The following is a 15,491-nucleotide window of genomic DNA, read 5'->3' on the forward strand; positions in this document are numbered from 1 at the left end:
AGACATAACTATAGGACTAGGATCAAAAACTGAAATCATGTATGTAGAGTAGCTTCTTATGATCAAGAGGGATTTAAGTTGCAAACATCTAGCACTACTAATGTTGAAGTTGCAAACCTTTTGTTGAGAGTCAATTTCAAAGATAACCACAATTGAGATTTTGGCGCATACACCGACCATGAAGAGGAGATGCTTTCTTAGAGAACCGAGAAAATAAGTCTTTGTTTGTATTAATTGTTTTGAATATTTTGGTTAGACTTTGTCAGATTTGAGAAGCTTTGTATTATAAATTTGACGATGTTGAAGGTTCCCTATTGAGCTTCCACTTGTGTAGCTTCATTCAAAAGAATATTTTTGTAGACGCTTGCACATAATAATTTTGTAGACACTTGCACAGAATAGTTCTGTAGACGCTTGCAGAAGAGGTGAGTGAGAAGTAGATGCTCTCTACAAAATCAAGAGTTGTCAGTATAGTGATATTCTATGAGTTTGGCTTTAAAAAGCGCATGCAATAGCAGTCCAACAATAGTCAACTTCCAGCGCATCAGTTCGAGCTCTCTGTAGATTCTAAGTAAATTGTTGTACCACCAGTCACGGAGACTTTTCCTGAAGTGGGCCCATCTTCCCATGGTTGAAGGTTTTCTTCCTCCCCCCATCAGTCGGGTTTTGCCGTTGCTTTTCTTGAACTCAAAAGGATAATAGGTCCCCGCTAACAGTCGGGTCACCCTTTCGTTTGTGAGAAAATCTCTCCAATAGACTACAGACCAATCTTGTCTCATTAGCATCCCATGCATTAGGCAGAGAATGGGGTCTAGGAGAGCCTCTTTATTTGGCAGTTTAAGGAAGTCAAACCTTTAGTATTAAGAAAGAAATCAAAGGACAGCTTTTGAATTCAAACATGCAAAACGGTTAGTTTATTTGAATTCAAAGTTTTTCTCCAAAATGAACTTTAAAATCTAGCAGGTAAAACCATATCATGTATCATATATTTGGAAAGAGGTTGACGCGTAGATTGCAGATCTATGATCTTTGCTCAAATCAAAGATCATATGTGGGAGTTATGGAAGTTGAAAAATCATAAAATTATTCACTTCTTTTTTTGGGGGAAAAGTGCATCCTTTGACAACTCTTACACACCTCTTACACACCCACCATTCTTACACACATGGTGTACACCTATTCGTCAAAATGTTAATCACCTCCATAAGCTCATGGAAAATAAAGAGGCCCTCCTACACCCCATCCTCTTCCCAATGTCGAGCACTAGAGAGAAAATCATCTCAAAGTCTCTCGTCTCGTCTGTGAGCAAATTTGTAAGGCTCATTTCAATAGCTTGATGTGCACATTCTTAGGCTCTAATCTTCTAATGTTTGGTGAAGAAGATTCAAAATGTCGGCTTCTTAATGATTTGAATATTCTTGACCTTGAAACAATGACATGGGATGATGTCGAAGTAGTTCAAGCATGCCATTATCTACTTGTAATTGGTGGTAGTTATCATTCAACCTGCTTCATTGACCTTCATGTTCTTGACCTAGAGAGTTTGGAATGGTCTCATTCTCAGCCACACGGAGTGACACCAACACGTCAAGCAGGTCATGCAGGCGTCAAAGTTGAAAATAGTTGGTACATTATCGATGGTGAATACAATAAAAGAGGACATCAATTATCCATAGCCAAGAAAATTCAATGATGAATTGGCAGGGTAACTGAACCCTAAACCCTAAACCATCCTTTTTCCTCCTTTGCCAAACCAAGGATGATTACATTATTGCCCTACCTTTGGAGGAAGTTATTGAGAAGACATATGCCGTGTCTATCACCATTTGTATCGTGAAATGACAAGGTTCACCAAGATCTACAGTGACAGGTCGATCTCCATGGTGAAATGGGTGAAGTTACATGATGCATCTTCATCCATGGTTCAAGGTGATATCAAATGTTGTGTCTTTATTTTCTCCATCCATGTCTTTATTTCTTGATACATGCTATTGATCGCGTCACGATTTGTCATAAAATACTTCAAATTATTTTATGATCATTTTATAATGGTATACTAACGTGTGTGATGGTCGTCATGTGAATCATCGATGTATAGATCATAAGATTTACCAAGCCATTATCTTCTGACTAGTCGTTGTCTTTGAGCTTTTGTAGATTTTGTATTTCCTCACAAAAATAGTGTCTTTGATGCCATAGTATGTAAAGCCATGATGATAATTACTATTTTACAGTTTTTATTTATTTTGAAGAAAGTATCTCTGATGCCATGGCACGTAGAGACATGATGATTGCTATTTCAAAATTCTTATAAGCATCTCTAATTCCATGGTGAATAGTGTGATACCATGGTACATAAATCCGTGATGATGACAAGCTACACCACGAAACCTTGTTTGTTAGGCTGACGTGATATTCAGCTACATGATATTAATCTTAAAGGCCACATTCCTTTCTAGTTATATCTTGCCTCTCGGATGATGGCACTTGGACTGCTTTCGTAACATGGTTCAGTCTCGACTCTGGATGAAAGTCCCATCACGAGAGCTACGAACACCCCCAACAATCGGCCACACGTTCACAAAGAAGATCTATTTTTACTTTTGTCTTTTTTCCTTGAGAATGCTAGTTAAAGTCTTGTAATGTTTGATGGCGGGCAATAAATAAAGTGTGTTGTAAGTAGCGTTCACTTATTAGTGGCTAATAGCGAGAGATGATGATGCTTCCACATAGTGATCGTAAGGGTTACGACTCAAACTGACTTCTTATGTGCATTATACGTAAGGGAATGGCAATGCATGTCCACAGGGCTTGGGTTTAGCGCATGGTAATCAGAGTGGATGGTTTAATGCACGGTAATCACCACACATGGTTCCATATCTTGTTATTTGTATCGCTTATTTTGGCTCTATTTGCTTCAATCCGATGAAAGTTTTGATATACTCTTGGTGTATGATAAAGTCTCAACAAGTTACAATATTTGGAAAAATATTACTCGTCGCTCTTGTCATGAAAACTTCATTTGATGTCCATCATTGATTACATGATTTGTACAGTTTGACATTTTATGCTTTGTACATAATGACTTTACTAATTCTTTTCTTGGTGATGTGATAATTCACCTTTTATTAATTAATGATGTGACAAAGTTTATGAGTATTTGGGAGCCTCGTTTCTTGTTTTATGGAAAAAACCTTGATTTTTGTAAAATCGATATTTAATGGCACTATGGTTAATATCATTCTATTGCACCCTTGTAATAGTTATTTCATGGTGCTATCGTTGTTATCGTCTTATTGCACCATCGTCGTCATTGGTGCTATGGGAGTTATTGTCTTATTGCACCCTCGTCATCATTCGTGTTATGGTTGTTACCATCTTACTGCAGGCACCCTCGTCATCATTGGTTCCATGGGTGTTATCGTCTTATTACACCCCCCTCATTATTGGTGATATGGTTGTTATCATCTTATTGCATGCACCCTGCTCGTCATTTGTGCTTATTATCATTCTCGTCTCATCAAGGATTTGGCAGTTGTGACTATGCACTCTGGTTGATATCATTCTATTGCACCCTTGTAATTGGTATTTCATGGTGATATCATTGTTCTTGTTTTATTGCATCCTCGTCACCATTGGTGCTATGGGTGTTATCGTCTTATTGCACACTCTCTTCATTGGTGCTATGGTTGTTATCATCTTATTGCATGCACCCTCCTCATCATTGGTGCTATGGGTGTTATTGTCTTATTCCACCCTTGTTGTCATTGGTGATATGGTTGTTATCATCTTATTCCATGCACCCTCAAGGTGCAATCTCATCATCATTGGTTCTATGGGTGTTATTGTCTTATTGCACCCTCGTTGTCATTCGTGCTATGGTAGTTATCATCTCATTGCATGCACCCTTGTCCTTATTGGTGCTATGGCTCTTATCATTCATTTTTACAAGGTTTTGGTAGTTGTGACTATGCACCACTAGTGTTCCATAGAATTTATGTACAGACTTTGTGCACATGTGATTGCATCAATGTTACGTTTGTTTCTGTGTCATCTCTAGAGCACCATAGTGAACCGTCTCTAAGGACAATGTGATGTGATCATTCTTTTAACCTTCACGTTTTGATATGTTTCTTGGGTTGATGTCATTTAGAGGATAAAATTTACGTCAAGCAGCATGTACCCTTAAGGACTCAATGATAGTGAAGCTACCACTCAAAAATATTGAAGAATTTGCATCAGTTCAATTATAGGGTTAGTAAACTTCCAAAGACGCTTGAAAGAGAACATTGTATATTATGGAATGATGTAGTTCCTGGAAAATGAATTTTGTAAACTTTGCAAATTGCTAATATAATAGTGCATGTATATGGTGCTATGGATTTTTCCCTTGTACGCCAATGGTTTTTTCATCCACAGTTAGGGATTCCTATTTGAGTGGGGGTGTTGGAGCTATATATACCAACCCCTATGCTTTATATAGCTAGGAGTCTCCACTATATATGTGTACTTAGTGGGTGCTCTACACACACCTTTTGGGGTTAGAAAATCTGAGTTGTCTTCCCCTCTGTCATCTCTCGTGTCCATCTTCCTTCCTTGTCAATGATCTCATCAAGGGTTAGCTTTTCCCTTTCAAGAAAATGAAAAATATCATTTACAGACCTCGTTACCTCTATAGGTGGTAATGTCACCCAACTTTTCCACAATTGAAAATCAATGGAACTTTGAAAGTCAGAATAGTATGAAACCACCCATACATATTTTATTAGGGTGATCCTGTGTACTTTCAGATGCCTTCTTGTCCTTTGATAGCTCAATTGTATTACCATGGAGACCAACACTCTACAGGATGGATTCGAGTTCTCTTATGCACTAGCCTTCTAAGCATGGGCATTAAGCTCAAGGCTAGGCCATCCATAGAGTGAGCACACAAGAGTGAGCTCTCAAGAATGAATCCTCTTTGCATAAAAAGGCTTCTTATAAAGACATGGACTCCAAGTGTTTCTACCATGGAATTAAATTGAGATCTCTACCTTATATAATTTGGAATATCTAAATGAGTCCAAGACCTTATACAATGTAAATAAAGAATAGTTTGATAGCTCATCCTTATCTTGGTGCATAATCGATGTAGCATGTGTTTTCTCCACTCTACTCGTACTCTGTCTTCTTCGGCATGGTCCTCTCTTGTTCCCTCTACGTTTTTTCCTCGTGTGACGAAATTGTTTTTTACTTCTTCAATATTCCACGTGGAAAATCATGGACGTTCCATTTAGGCTAGAGGTTTGCCTAAATGGCTGGTGCATACTTTGCGTGACAGTAAATTGGATGCTTATTTGTCTAGTCGTACTTGTTCAGGTTCTTGCCATGCATCTTATGCATCACACTACAAGAGGTCACTTGAATTCCGGCGCCACATTATCGGTGTCACTAGCGGACGTCAGGATATGTGTGTGTATTTATGGAGGGAGATAAGGTTTTTTTTTAAATTTGATTTTAAAATTTTTGATGCCTCTTTCGGCATGTATTCCAACGACAGCGCGAATGTGCATACCGACGCCTCTTCCGATTGCTGTACCGATGACACCTGCAAAAATCACAACCGCAGGCTTTCTCTGTGCATTTCTCTTAGTTTTTGCACGTTTTCTCAAGCTCTCCTCTTCCCCATCTCTCACAGATCTGCTACAATACATGCCGTCGGAGGTGCTAATCTTGCTTGTGGGTTAGCGCATAACACTAAGGTAAGATTGTTTTCATGTTTACTTGTAGATTTAGGGTTTAGGGTTTAACCTTGTGTTTGTGTGTGCATTTTTGCAGGTTCCAGGACCTTTACAACAACTTCATTGCTCAAATAGGACCTTTAAATGCATATTAAGTTTATTTAAATTACTTTGTATATTAAGAAAAGAAAATTTCATTCTTTAAACTTTCAATGCTTAAAAGAAATTAGATTTGTTATGTGAAATTTCATTTTAAATTATGGAAAAAAATTGTTTAAGTTTATGAAAAAATCTTGTTTTGAATAAATTTTTTATTGAATTATGTCGTTTTTCAAATTATGTAGTTGATGAGGTTTATGTTTTAGTTAAGTTTAGGTTATAAGTTAAGTTAGATTAGGTTAGGTTACGTGAAGTTAAGCTACGTTTTTACGTTAGGTTATACGTTAGGTTAGGTTAGGTTATCTTATACGTTAAGTTAGATTAAGCTAAGCTACGTTAGGTTAAGTTATATTAGGTTAGGTTAGGTTAAGCTACATTAACTTAGGTTAGGTTATCTTATATGTTAAGTTAGGTTAAGTTAATCTACGTTAAGTTTAGTTACGTTAGGTTATGTTAGGTTAGGTTAGGTAAAGCTACATTAGGTTAAGTTAGACTAAGCTACATTTGACAATACCGCAAGCCATAGAGCTTACCCACAGCGCATATTAAAAACAACACAATGGCGACCCATTCGTCAATACGGCAAGCCATAAATCTTACCCACAACACATATGCATTTTGGGCAAGCTCTATGGCTTTCTGTATTTCCAACGGCTCGCCATTGTGTTTTTTATATGTCCACGAGCGGTTTTCATCAAGTCTTAAAATAGCACCATGGTGAGCCGTTGGTAATATGGCAAGGCATAGATTTTTCTTACAATGCATATACAATATTGTGGGCAAGATTTATGGCTTGCCGTATTGCCAAATGGCTCCCCATGGTGTTGTCTATATGTTTGCCAGCGATTTTCAAGCGCTAAAATTACCTCGTGCCCCTAAAAACAACACAATGGCGATCCGTTTGGCAATATGGCAAGCCATAAAGATTGCCCACAAGGCATATGCATTGTGGGCAAGCTCTATGGCTTACTATAGCCTACGGCTCGCCATTGTGTTGTCTATATGTCTACGAGCGGTTTTTAGGCCATAAAATCGCTTCGCAACTCTAAAAACAACACAATGGTGAGCCGTTTGCCAAATTGGCAAGCCATAGAGCTTTTCCGCATTGCATACGCATTGTGGGCAAGCTGTATGGCTTGTCATTTTACTAAACACCTCACCATTGTGTTGTTTTTATGTTACATTAGGTTAGGTTAGGTGAGATTATAGGTTAGGTTAGAGCTATCGATGGCATAATAGTCGAAAAAATACACACAGACTTCAAATATGATTTGTGTACTTCTAAAAACGCCAACCGTCCTTCGGTTACGTTAGGTTATAAGTTAGGTAGATGTTATAAGTTAGGTTACATTAATTTAAGTTATGTATAGGTTTTATGTTAGGTTAGATTATAGGTTAGGCATAACAATTATAGGTTAGGTTAGAGCTAGCGTCAAATTAATAGTAGAAAAAACGCAATCTGACTTCGAAGATGACTCGTGTACTTCTAAAAATGCAAACGGACTTCGGTTAGGTAAGTTTATAGGTTACATTAAGTTAGGTTAGGTATAGGTTTTACGTTAGGTTAGATTATAGGTTAGGTATAACGATTATAGGTTAGGTTAGAGTTAGCATCAAATTAATAGTAGAAAAAACGCAATCGGACTTCAAAGATGACTCGTGTACTTCTAAACACTCAAACGGACTTTGGATAGGTTAAGTTATAGGTTAGGTTTAGGTTATAAGTTAGGTTACATTAAGTTAGGATAGGGTTATGCTATAGGTTAGGTTAGAGCTAGCATCAAATTAATGGTAGAAAAAACGCCAGACTTCAAAAGTGCACATAGACTTCAAGAACCTTAATATATAGTCATTGACCAATAAAGACGAAATTAGTACCATGTGGTCATAATCTCCATGCACCTGTACACTGGGGTGTGCGGGGATCGGGCCTGGCTAGAGAATGTGAGGTTTTTAAATCTTGTCATGTACTTAGTAGTGTGTAGTTATAACAACTAGAGTGTTTTAATTGTTTGTTGCATCATTGGTAGATAAAGTATGGACGATAGGATGGCGTGTCCTTGTGCGCATTGCAAGCATCAGATCTTTCAAAAACGAAAAATCTGCGACCAACACATACGCAATCATGGTCTCTTTCCGATAGAACAAGTGCAAGACCTACGTTATGAATCTCATATATGGTCTAGAGATTGAAGGTCAAAGTTGTTGAATCGTAGGGAGAGAACACATGTAGACGAGAGGAGAGAGAGATGACACCAAAACTGCAAACCCCAAAGTGTGTCTACTGATCACACGAGATGTGTTTATATAGAGGGGACCAAGGTGCTATATATAGAGATACTATATATAGCTCAACACCCCCACTCAAATGAAGGTCCCTAACTGTGGATGAAAAAACCCTTGGGGGCTCAAGGGAAAAACCCACAGCTCTATATATATATACCCACCGTTTTATTGAAATGTTTTAAATATATATTTACAATGTTCAAAGGAGCTACATCACTCCTATTTTACAATGTGCCCTTTCAAGGGTCTTTAACAACCCTATACATACAATTGAATTGATGCGAATTCTTCAATATCTTTGAACATCTTCAATATGTTTGAGTTGCTTCAATATCTTTGAGCCCATGTACACACTGCTTGACGTGCCTTTCATCCTGTAAACAACATCAACTCAAGAAACATATCAAGACGTGAAGGTTAGAAATAAATACATCACATTATCCTTAGAGACGGTTCGCGACGCCGCTCTAGAGACGACATAGAAACAAACATAATGCCGATGCAATCACATGTGTAGATGACATAGAAATAAACGTAACATCAATGTAATCACATGTGCACAAATATATACAAAGCCGGCATGTAATAAACATCTACTAACAGTTGTCATCATCATGGATTTACGTACAACTGCATCACGATATTCACCGTGGCATAAGAGACGCTAACAAAAAATTTGAAATACCAATCATCATGGTTTTACGTACCATGGCATCAAAGACGTTTTCTTCAAATAAAATAAAAACTGTAAAATAGTAATTACCATCATGGCTTTACGTACCATGGTATTACAGAAGCTAGTTTTGTGCAAAATCTGCAAAACCTCAAGACAACGACGAGTCAATAGATAACTGCTTTGTAAAATCACCTGAAATATTTTATGAAAAATCATGACAGCATGTATCAAGAACCAAAGCCATGATCAATGGAAAAAATAAAAACACAACAAATAATATTACCTTGAACCATGTATGAAGATAATAAAAATGTCTCATGTAACATTACCCATGATATCATGGAGCTCGATATGTCATTGTAGATCTTGGTGAACCTTGTCGTTTAATCTAAATATGGTGAGGTGGCTGCAGAGCAATCCTTAGTGACAAACGAAGGCTCTACCTCACATGTCCAACCTATTGCTCAAAGGTTGTGAAGATTTTCAATCGAATAAAACAATAGTTGAGTATGATCAAATAACAGAGAAACAAATAGAGCTCAGGCCACTACTGATATGCTTTAAGTTTATTTACAGATAACCTCTACTCCACCATGCTCCATGGGTTATGCTTCATATTATCTTGATACGAGACATACAAGAGATTAGAATATTTTAGGTGCCAAAGTAATAGACGTAAGAGGTCGGTCCCTCGATTTGCTTTCCATGAAATAGGACTATGAGTTTGTTGACTCATTGATTAACAGATCATGATTACTGGCCATGAGGACTTGGAGAGTTTGTGTCACGAAGCAGAGGTCTATGGCTGATTTTTGGGGCATTTTTCAGGCTACCAATGAGTATAGCAAAAAGTTACGAGGAGATCGAGCACGTGAAAAGAGACGAGCAATGGTTTGTGAACCATAAGGCCACCATAGATGCAAGTCAAAGGCACGTCAACACAGCTGCAGCTGATGGTAATATTGAACCTCCTGAGAAAACCTCTATAAATAATAATCCTGCTTGCAGCTTTGCAAGGTTGCAGAAGACGGGAGACAAGCAGTTGGAGGTGACAAGGATTCTGAGAGGTAGTTGACGAGCACTCAGATCAAGGATTTTCATAACTGCAAAAACACTGAGTGGTTGATTCAAGTAGACGTGCCTAGCGCGAGCCAGCTTATAAAAACTTATGCGCCTCAAGAAGATTAATAAACTGAATATAGCCTCTGCAAGGTAGCGCTACAGTGCGCAGGGAATACGAAAGTTCATGGGCCGCGGCACGTTGGATGGATATGGAAGTTGGTTGGAGAGTCAAAAAGCACGAGCAATGCCAATGGATAGGGCTAAGCCGGCAAGCAGAGATCGAAGACGACAAGCAACATATAGTGAAATCTATATATGGCAGCTAACACGCTTCCGCTGCACAACTTTTTAACAAGAAACTTTATGAATATATATATGGCTAGCATGCTAATTCCGCTGCGAAAGCAAGAAACTTCATGGTCTAGCACGCTTCCGCTGTGCAGCTCCGAAAAGCAAACAACACCAACTCTGGCTAAGCTGAGCCAACAGTCTTTATTATTCAACATCGGGTTCATGTGAGAGATGCCTGTGCATGCCTTAGAATTTCCGCCTTTGAAACAATATTTCTAGCGCACATTAGATCCCGTGCACTCCATTCCCGCCTTCAACTCTCGCCTACAACTTGCTAAGAGATCCATATTGGAACGTATTGTGTGCACCAGAGCTTTCATAAAAAATATGCTTCAATATTCCGCTACCCTTCGACAACATAGATGTCTGCTAAAGTTCGCTAAAGTTCGGGGCTACACACCCTCTTGCAACCTCTTGCACACACATGAGACACCCCTGATTGCTCAGAAGTTTTGAGCCTGTAGCACTCTACTTAATTTTGCGCTCATCATGCATGCAACCCCCTGTATGCTACATACACACACATGTCCTTCTTGCAACCGTTTGTAGACACAACCATATGCTTATGTTTCTCCTTATCGCTCAAAAGTTTCAAGCACAAAACAGAGAAATTGTAATCTAACTATGCTTGTCTACAAAGAACGCAAGAACAAAGCAACTACAATCAAAACAAATTTGTAAAACTTATCTCCATGCTTGAAGCATAGGGAAGAGCTCTCTGATACCATGTTGAATCGGAGGGAGAGAACGCATGCGGTTGTCTCTGATACCATGTTGAATCGGAGGGAGAGAACGCATGTAGACTAGAGGAGAGAGAGATGACACCAAAACTGCAAACCCCAAAGTGTGTCTACTGATCACACGAGATGTGTTTATATAGAGGGGACCAGGGTGCTATATATAGAGATACTATATATAGCTCAACAAAAGTCCGCAAGTAGATATTGCTCCAGCTTCATCCCAGATAAGACGATTTTCAAACGAGCAGCCATCGACTGAGTCCTCCCACTAATACCTGAAGCGGCATTTCAAGAAGTAGAGATGGAGCAGATGTTGGACGCGTTCTTTGACATGGATTCCAACATAGAAGTTGACAACATTGAACGCAGTACTGTTGGACCAATCTTAGCTATCCCGTTCATATTGATGGCATGATAGCAACGATGAGGAGGGCGAGATGATGAAAAGTCTTGCACGCACGACGCTCTACACTTGTGCAAAAATCTCATTTCTCTGTACCGCAAGCCATTCAAAGAGCGTACACGCCGGTAGAGGGGTACGATGAAGTCTCTAAAAACTCAATTTTGAGTGTGGCGAGGTCCACAATGTCACACCGTCGGTCAGAGGCGAGAGAGAGGTACAATGACGGGAGTCCCAAGATGGCATGGTTCAATGCAGAGGAGTGGACGGGGATTGCACGAGAGACACAAGACAATCCCGATAGATTTCAGCAATAGAGAGATGCAGCCAGAGCACATTTGGAGTCTGCTGCAGTGTCACATCTTGGGAGTGGAGGCTACGATACGCTTTGACATGAGTTTGTAAGTATTATATGTATGCTTTAAATTACTGATAATATATATGTTATTTTAAGATTTATCTAATGATTAAACCATAATTTTGCAGAAAGTGCGCAGTGAGACTAGGAAAGTGCCGGGCCTCTGACTGTGATGATTCGTAGCAAAATCAAGCAAGGCATAGACGATTTGAAGCCAAAAACACACTAAAAAAGAACAAAACTCCAGCCATGAAAGCTCCACTTTGAAAAATAACCAATACTAACTCAAAAATCTTGTGTGTGTGAAGATTAGGTGTAGCCTCGCTCCCAATTGCACAGATGCAGTGCTCATTCGACCTGTTAAAAACCCTAAATTTACACTTCGATTCTTCTTCGTGACCATTTCATGGAAGCTTCAGTACTTTATTGGAGAAGCCCGAGTAGCTAATTGAGGAGGGGAAACCTTAATTGGAGGCCTCACAACCTCAACCATGTAGTGGAAGCATCACGGGACTGCACTAGCACCCTATAGAGGAATGGTTGTATCTCTTTGCTCATGTACCCAAATGAGCTCATTCTTGGCTCTAAAAATTCCCACACAACTTTAGCAACAACTGCAGCGTCGTTGATGTGGCATTTTGAGCTATTTTGACCATTTTTAGGGTATTTTTGACCATTATTAGGCCATTTTTAGCCATTTTTAGCCCAAAAATGTCACTTTTTGTTCGTAAAAATCCCAAACGAGCTGGGAAAAATCCTGAAAATTGTGGAAAATCCCATTGGGCTCAAATTTAATTTTGAACCTCATTTTCCCACTTGGTAAGCACTTTGGATACGTCTTTCACGCCAACACACGAAACCTGCTATTTTTGGCCGAGATTGCCCGCATTGAACTTTCTAGGCAAAACGAGCGTGCCACTTCAAAACACTCGACATTTGTACATTCCTAAAGCAAACTAGGCATATAATTATGTGAAAAAACATTCCATGGCGCCATGTGTAGGGCCTCGCCCGCGCGGCAAGGTATATACACGACTTCAACCGTGACATTCATTTTCGCATATATCACATTATGTACATTGTAGCATTTGGTCCCACACATCATAAAAATTAAGAGTGAGGTAGATACTTTAATTTCATATTATGAACATGCCATGGCATGACATCCACCCCCTCTAAACCTGCATATCCTCCGGCATGTGCCACATATATCTTTTGCAGGTTCAGTCTTCATTTAAGTCAACATACATGTTGATTTCATCATCACTTGCAACAAAATCTAATGCATCATCCTCTTGTTCTTCATCCACATCCATACCATTTTCATCAGAGCCTTCATTTTGACCTTCCTGTGAATTAAAGGGATCTGTATCACCTCTTCTTTTGAATAACTTGATTCTTCTCCCTGCAATGGGAATCTTCATTTTTGTCCCATCTAATTCATGCAAGGTATAAGTTGCATTCCCATGTACATGCTGAACCACATAAGGACCAAACCATCTATTGGAAAGCTTTCTTATTGTTGAATGTTGGTTTTCAAAACTACTATCATACACCAACACCCAATCACCTTCCTCAATAGCTTTAGGTCTGAGCCTATGCCTCTTGTCGAATCTGCCCTTATTCTTTAACCTTGCATCTTTTAATCGTGCTACTGCAATCTCAGTATCTTGGGGCCTTCTTTCAAACTGTTGTATGCACAAAGCAAGAAGGTCCTCCCTACTCATTCCATCTTCCCAAGGTAATACATTCCATGTGGGAATTACATCGGCCTCAATTGGCATTATAGGTTTCTGACCATACATCAACTCAAAAGGAATATAACCAGTAACCGAGCTATGACTTGTACGATCAGCCCATAAAGCATAAGGAAATAACCTAGGCCACTCTCCCATTTTACCTTTGCAAGCCTTAGCTAAAGCTTTAATGATAGGAGGATGCCCACGCTCTGATTTTCCATTTCCCTCAGGATTATATGCAGTAGTGTGAGCAAGTTTAATGCCCAACCTAGAGAAAAACTCCCTTGCTTTGTCAGCATCCGACTCACCCCTGTCCGTTGTTGTTTTCCCAACACCGCCATAACGGCTAATTACATCATCCAAGAGGAACTTGCATATCCATTCTGTGCTTTTTGTTCTTAGAGCACGACCTTCAACTTGGTTGGTTAAGTCTTCTCGTGCAAGCACTATGTATCTCATTTGCCATAAGCCCAATGGCATTGTAACCAGATCTACTACCCACTTGTAATGCATGGCCAATGGGTAAGTAGGGTGCAACCCATCACCATGACGTACATTTGAATACATACCTCAGGTTTCACATGATTCCACAATGTGAGATACATCTTTATACATACCTTTCCACCAATACCTCTCTTTCATTTTAGTCCAGCATAAAGACTCTCATGAAACTTTTTCATAAGCTCATTTTGAGGATCCTTATCATTCACCACCTCATGGGCATTCCATTTCTTTGTTTTGGACGCTTCCACAAATACCCATCTTTCAAAAAGTATCCATAGGCCTTTCTACGTATTCTTTTAAACTCTTGATCAGTCCACCCTTTTTGCCTTGTCAAAGTGCTCACATAGCGTCCAATGAGCAACCAGTCACCTTGATACAGGTCCTCTGTAAACAACTCAAGTGCATTTGACAGGCAAACATGATCACCCTTGGCATGAGAGATACTATAGAACTGTGTGCCTGCATCATCTCCCTCGACAACCATGTCTTCTTCTTTTTCATACCTTGCTCTTGAAAGCATATCTGCAAACTAGATTATCTTTCCCTGCAATATGCTTGAATTCTGGATTCAAGGACTTTATGTAGGCAATCCATCTCAACATAGCAATGTGGGGAGTTGAGAAACTTGTTATCATTCCAAGAAGGGGTAGACAATCAGTCTCCACTATTACATTTTCTCCGATGAAATACTCTTTGTCACATTTCAAAGCTATGACTACTCGCCATAACTCTCTTTTTACTTGTGGATAGTTGCGTTGATGAGCACTTAGGACTTTTGCTCCAAACTTCACCACATATCGCTTGCCATCATTATCATCTTGCGGAATCGCCCGTCCAATTCTTGTGGGGCTAGTATCCACTATCACAACTACATATCTTCCACATTCATAGTTTCCTTTTCTCAAAGTTGGAGACATAAGCAGCAACTTCTTTAATTTCCTCATGGCATGGGTATGCAGTTCTTCCCATGGAAACTTTTTTTTCTTTCTCAAAAGCTGATAGAGAGGCTCTACTACATGTGCATAATGCGGAATCCGGATAACATAAAACACGCATGCACCCAAGAACCTTCGAACCTAAGTGACATTTATAAATTTCTCTTTCATTCTCTAGATTACATCAATCTTTGCAGGACAAGGCCTTCTACCATATGGACCGCACATATGTCCCACAATAAGAACTTCATTCACACCAAACACTGACTTTTGGCCAGACAAGGTAAGGTTCACATCTTCTAATCGTGACAAGATCTCATCACAATCATGGATATGGTTTCCCACATACTTGTGGCACCCCCTCAAGTCCAGATCCACATCTATATCGCTTACATCACATCCTTTGATTGGCACATCATCAAGGAAAGGCATTGTAGTTTGCGGTATGAAGTCACGTAGGACTTTTTTCATACCATTCATCATGTGTGCAAATGAATTTGTTCATACCATTCATCATGTGCGAAACTGAATTTGTTGCCCCCTGAGGTAAGGTGCACATCC

This window comes from Adiantum capillus-veneris, chromosome 20, assembly GCF_014529385.1.
Source record: "Adiantum capillus-veneris isolate H3 chromosome 20, ASM1452938v2, whole genome shotgun sequence".
Taxonomy (NCBI): domain Eukaryota; kingdom Viridiplantae; phylum Streptophyta; class Polypodiopsida; order Polypodiales; family Pteridaceae; genus Adiantum; species Adiantum capillus-veneris.